The sequence below is a fragment of the Rattus norvegicus genome, chromosome 2 (assembly GCF_021556685.1).
Source record: "Rattus norvegicus strain SHRSP/BbbUtx chromosome 2, alternate assembly SHRSP_T2T, whole genome shotgun sequence".
Lineage (NCBI taxonomy): Eukaryota > Metazoa > Chordata > Mammalia > Rodentia > Muridae > Rattus > Rattus norvegicus.
In genome coordinates, this window is record NC_141535.1 from 182,669,295 (window position 1) to 182,675,782 (window position 6,488).

At 40.8% G+C, this 6,488-nt stretch overlaps 1 pseudogene; it reads right to left on the bottom strand.

The window, feature by feature from the left end:
* Positions 1–2,241: 2,241 nt before the first annotated feature.
* LOC147996389 (TD and POZ domain-containing protein 4-like) lies at positions 2,242–2,866 on the bottom strand (annotated as a pseudogene).
* Positions 2,867–6,488: the final 3,622 nt, after the last annotated feature.

The window sequence follows — 6,488 nt, forward strand, 5'->3', positions numbered from 1 at the left end:
TGATCCTTTTGGAGTTGAGATTGTGCGGGATAATAGCTATGGACATATTTGCACTTTTTACATCTAACGATTTAGTTTGACCAGCACCATTTATTAAAGGGGTTGTCTGTTGTTCGGTGCTTATTGCTCTTTTTTTAATAAAAAAATCAATTATTGATACTCGTGTGGATTTACAGCTGGGTCTTCAGTTTGATTCCCTTGATCAACAAGTCTGTTTTTATGCCGATTCGATGTGGATTTGTGGGCTCCCAGGCCCGATTATGGACAGTAGAACATTATCCATACCCTGGACTTGTATCAGAGAGCATGGTCTTAGTTATGATTTTAACGATGTAAACAGACACCCTGTCTAAGGAAAAATTTTAAAAAATTGGATTTATATTTATTTACATTTCAAACGATATCCCTTTCCTGGTTTCCCATCCATAAACCCCCTATCTCATCCACTCTTCCCCTTCTTCTATGAAGGTGTTCCCCAACCCACCACCCATTCCTTCACACCTCCCCACCCTGACATTCCCCTACGCTGGGGGGTGGTCCAGCCTTGGCAGGACCAAGGGCTTTCTCATCCCATTGGTGCCCAACAAGGCCAAACTATGCTATATATGCAGCTGGCGCTTAGTCTGTGACTAAGGCAACTCTTAAAAGGGCCACATTTAATTGAGGATGGCTTACAGATTCAGAAGTTAAGTCCATTATCATCAAGGCTGGAGCATGGCAAGCCCCAAGCAGGCATGGCACAGAAGGAGCTGAGAGTTCTACATATTTATCTGAAGTCTTCTAGGAGATGCCTCCAGGTAGCATGGTGCTATTAAAGCCCCCACCCACAATGAGATACTTCCTCTAGTAAGGCCGCCCTTCCTCCAATGATGGCACACTTACTTTTTTTGTATAATTTTATTTGTCCATGTGTTGTTGATTAAATTTGTTCTTGAACAATTTAATTCATGAAAATAAGTCAGTTATTTTACTGTTACCCCTACCCTCCTGTCTCCCTTTCATTTCTGATACCAGCCCTTCCTCTCCACAAGTCATTTTCTTAGATTCATTAACGATGTTTTTGTTTATTATTGTTTTGTGACCCATTGAATTTTGCCAGGATTATATGTGTATCTATGGCTTAGGAAATATGCCTTAAAAAGCCTAGTAGGTTTATGTTTGGAAGACAACTAAGGACAAAGATTATCCTTCTGTGATGGTTTGTATGTGCTTGGCCCAGGGAGTGGCACTATTTGGAGGAGTGACCTTTATGGGTTATGTGTGGAAGGACGCCCTTCTTAATAGAGCCACTCCCTTGGCTAAGCATATTCAGAACATCATAGCCATGGAGAGCAGAAGGCCTTACATGCTCTGAATCACCAGTTACAGATGATTGAGAACCTGTATGTGTATGCTGGGCACTTAACAAGTGTTCTCCAAGAAAGTAAAAATTGTCTAGTATTCTTTCTAGTTCCACAAAATAAATATTACAGTTAGGGTTTCATTGCTGTGAAGGGACACCATGACCAAGAAAACTTTTAAAAAGGACATTTAATTGGAGCTAGCACAGAGTTTCAGAAGTACATTCCATTATCATTATGGCAAGAAGCATTACAGTGTACAAGCTGAAATGGTGTTGGAGGAGGAACTGAGTATCTTGATATGAAGGGTGTCAGGAAGAGATTGTGTGACATCGGTCAGAACTTGAGCATATACATTATCTCAAAGCCATGCCTGCACAGTGACACACATCCAATTACAAGAGTACACTTCCTCCAAAGGGGCCACAGTTCCAAATAGTGACACTTCCCATGGCCCATGCATATTCAAACCACCAAACTCAGTTTTTAATAAAGAAAGCGTTCTCTTCCTGTCCCTTCTATTATGACCAAACAATCATGATTGATTTCTCCTCTGCTCTTGACCCTGGATAGCTGTTCTGCTCAGTCCAATACACAAAGGTTTCTCTGAAGAAACACTTTTGGCAGTGCTTCACGCTATTTCCTAAGTTGAATCCCAGATTGCAATTCAGGAGACATAAGTCAAACAAGAATATCAACAGGGTAGATTTCAGTTAGTGTCCCAGACTCTAGTGCTGCCCCTTCCACCACCAAACATTCCAACATATTTAGAGCTGTTGTAAGTTGTCCTGACCCACCCTGTTTCCCCTGAAGTCCAATGTAAATTCTACAGCAGTACAATTGTGTAACCAGGAGTTAATAGGACCAATAATGGTTGTTGCTTTTTGAACACATGTGTAGGTCATAGCTGACCTGCTCTTAAAGAACACTTAAGACATTTCAGGTGGAGGGCCCAGGAAACACTCTTTGTAGAAGACAGACAGTGGAATACTTGAGACACCAAGTGGGGATGTGACTCCATTATTAACTTCTATCCTGAGGTCTCAGAGACCTCAGAATTATGAACTGTAATGTCTTTAGCTGCTCTTCCCGGTGGAGGTCAGCCAGGATGAGAGTATGTGCATCATTCTCCTCAGAGAGCATCCTCTAGAGTGCATCCTCACATGTGGCCTTCAATTTTCATAGGCCATACTTTAGAGCAACTGCCAGCACACCAGTAGCCATGGAGTGGCTGTGGATGTGTGGTGCTTTCCCAGAGTAAATGAAACTCATCATCTCCTTGGAGATTTGGGGATCCAGGTCATAGTCTCATCTCAGTTCTTTAGGCTCTCTTGTATTTCATGTTCAAACATGACTCTGAAAATTGGATAGTGAGCTGCTGGGATGGCCTTATGGGCCGTGTATTCATAGCCAGTTACCACCAGACAGCAGTCTGTGAAGAGGGAATTCTCTCACAGCTCTTCAACATTATCTGCTGATATGTATCTTGGAACCTTGAGCAAAGGTCTTGTGTTCTCTCCAGACATACAAAAGGAGCCTTGGACCGCACTCACATTGCAGAGGAGGGTGGTTTGTCATCCAGTCATAGCGAATGGGTTTGAGACAAAGAGGAAATCTCAAAGGATGGACTTTTTTATCCATAGCCTTGGTGTGGCAGCAAATGGTAGACACCTGTGCTCTTTGCATTATTGCATTTTTCCCCATTGGCATTTAAGATACAAAATCAATGTTTGCCCAAACTGGTCTCTTTTCACAGCTGAGCAACATCAGTTAAAGTGATAGGTAACCTTTGCTTTCTTCATCAATCCTGTTTGGGTATATTTTCAAACACCACATCACTTTGTTATTGGCAGCTGATGAGAACATTGGGCTTGTAATATATTATTCCATTCCCTCAACAAGAAAAGAGAATTTGCTAATGGACCACCTGTAGCAGAATTTTTCATCACTGCTGTGTGTGTCATACCAATTCTTGACATCCAGGTCCCCTGACATTTCTGCTTGAGGTACTTTGAATGTAAAACAGGAACCTGAAAAGAAGAACTCAAAATTACTTACTCTTTATCCTACAGTTATAAATATTTTTAGATTTAAATTTTAATTTCTCCTAAATTGCCCCTTCTATTTTGTTGAAAACTTGTGTCTCTCTAAAATTTTCTGTCTAGACTTCAATATTAGTTTTAGAGAAAACAATCCAGGCTACTGTAAAATCAGTTTGAATCTCTCTCTCTCTCTCTCTCTCTCTCTCTCTCTCTCTCTCTCTCTCTCTCTCTCTCACTCTCTCTCTCCCCTCCATTCTCCTCTATATTCAACGCCACTTCCCATGCTGTAAAACAACTCTATTTTAAGTCTGTCATATACCTGGTACCTCATGGGGAAAAGATGCCTCAGCATGGGCCTGTCAGGGTACCACTCCCACCCACACAGTACATCAATCAATTCTAACAAACATATCTAATCAACATGTTGCTCTCTAAACCTATCTTTCTGAAAACCAGCAAATTGTTAAGCTTTGTCTTCCAGACTGGTCTGGGTAAACATTCTCTGGTCACACTAAAGGTCCGTTGAGCTTGCAGCCACACTGTGGTGTCCTTATTGATGGAAAAATTCACAGTCTTTATGCTGAATCCCCATTTTAGGACATTTTCCCTTGAGTGAAATTTTCCTTTCTCTTCTGCATCATTTCCTTTTCTCACTGCTGCAAACCCTAGTCCCGAATGAAACATTCACCACACTGCCCACTCTGGCACTGGCCTGAGCTCAGACCCCAATTCATTGCTTGACGACTTGACCATCTGGCCTTCTGTTTTGCTAGTTATTAATTTATCCTCAGCATGCTCTTGGGCATGATTAATAAATGTCATTTCACCCAGAAGTGTATGTTTTTGCAGCCACTTGTAAGCTTCCTACTGAAAAGCCCTCACTCTTTTTTTTTTTATCTTTCTTTTTATTTTTTATTTTTTATTAACTTGAGTATTTCTTATATACATTTCGAATGTTATTCCCTTCCCCGGTTTCCGGGCAAACATCCCCCTCCACCCTCCCCTTCCTTATGGGTGTTCCCCTCCCAACCCTCCCCCCATTGCCGCCCTCCCCCCATAGACTAGTTCACTGGGGGTTCAGTCTTAGCAGGACCCAGGGCTTCCCCTTCCACTGGTGCTCTTACTAGGATATTCATTGCTACCTATGGGATCAGAGTCCAGGGTCAGTCCATGTATAGTCTTTAGGTAGTGAAAAGCCCTCACTCTTAAAGGCTTCTAAATTCACAAGGTAACTTTGGCCACAATCTATGAAACAATAAGTCTACATGGCCGTTTAAATGCACTTAAAAAAATAAAACTTTTACAATTTTCTCGACAGCCATCCAGAAGAATGGAAAGATTTCTATGTAGGCTCCCCCACCACCTCCATCACTTGCTACTTTATTTCTTTGCTCTCTCTCCTTCATATAGGCACAGTGACAAGACTGCCTAGATTGTGGGGTGATAACCACTGAGAAAGAGTGCTCCTAACCTTGCTAGTGCCCAGGCTCAGTCTAGACTGTTGTTAAACTGAGGACACAAGAGATTTAATTGTCTCATATTTCCAAGGACAAGGTGAGTCATTTTTCCATTGTTCCTACAGAAAAAAGCTTTTCCTCTTTTGGGCCTAATGGACACACTGATTCTGCCCAAGTTGCAATGGAGACCACAGACACCTGGGAACAGTGTCTGGGTGGTAGACTATTGATCAACCTCTGTTATTTTAATTAACAACATTTTGATTATAATTTATTTTCCCCAATTTTGGACTACATTGGTAGGTAAGCTAAGTACATGCAGAAAACAGACCTCTAGCTCCTTACCTCAAGGTAATCTACCACCTTATTATCTCAGTAATCAATTTGTGAACTAGTTATGACTACCAGATCTCTTAGCAAAGACAGACAGGTTTGCCTTACTCACAGGCTTCAGGATTGATGATACACAAGTTCAAATGTAACCTTTCACATATATAACCTTCTGTTACTTTCTTTGCTAAACTCAGTTCCCCATAACTAAGTGCTCCATATATTCTCTGCTAGTTAGGGCACTGTCCTAATATGAACTGTTAGAGTTCTTATAAATTAGCCTAATCCTAATAAAACATTCCACTATATGATCCAACTTTTATTATCACAAGGTCATATTTTATGTTTCCTCAGATTGCCCTTAAACTAAAGACTTAAAATGTTTCTTTTGCTAAATCTCTACTATCTAGCTGTCATAGTTACAAATATAAGTTACCTTTCGTTACCTTTTAACTATAGACTTAAGATGTTTCTCATTCCAAACTGTTTGTTCAATTTTCATATTCACAAGGTTTTTAAATTATCCAGTTTTCTTTTTCTTTTCAACAATTACTTCAAAATGTTTCTCATTATACTAAATGTATATATATTCAGTCTCCTAGACTGAAGTAAAAGTCCTTCCCTCACCTTCTGTTCCAGGAAAGTTTTTGTCTTCCCTTAGCTCACCTTAAAGGCTGTTCACTCTGTTAACAAATGTATCTCTTTTATAAACTGATAAGCCCCAAGAAACACAATCAGGCCTACCTCCCATGGACCAAACAGATTCCACCTGGATGAGTAACCTGTTAATCAATGGCCTAAGTTCCCACTTGTGACTTATTCTAGAGGGTGTGATTCCTCTTCTATTCCCTGGGATTGAAACTCCCCTCACCCCAACCACCAATACCTAAAGGTTTCAAATGTACACCTAAAACAATTCTTTTCTCCCAAAGCACTTAACTTTATTCTCTACTATGAATAATTTACTAGTTCTACTACCACGCACACACACACACACACACACACACACACACACACACACACAAATACACACACAGAGATAAACACAGAAGAGAAACATACAAGTAAACACAGAGAGAGAGAGAGTGAGAGAGAGAGAGAGAGAGAGAGAGAGAGAGAGAGAGAGAGAGAGAGAGAGAGAGAATGTTTTAGTATCTTGTCAGGTCCAGGAGTTACTCAAAATCAACATTCATGACAGTTCCAGAGAAGCAGCCTGCATGATCCATTCTACTCTCACAGACACAGATGCTACAACTGAACCTGCTCCTTCTACCTATACATGGTTCCATAGGCTCTTGAAAGCAAGGAAACAGCCAACT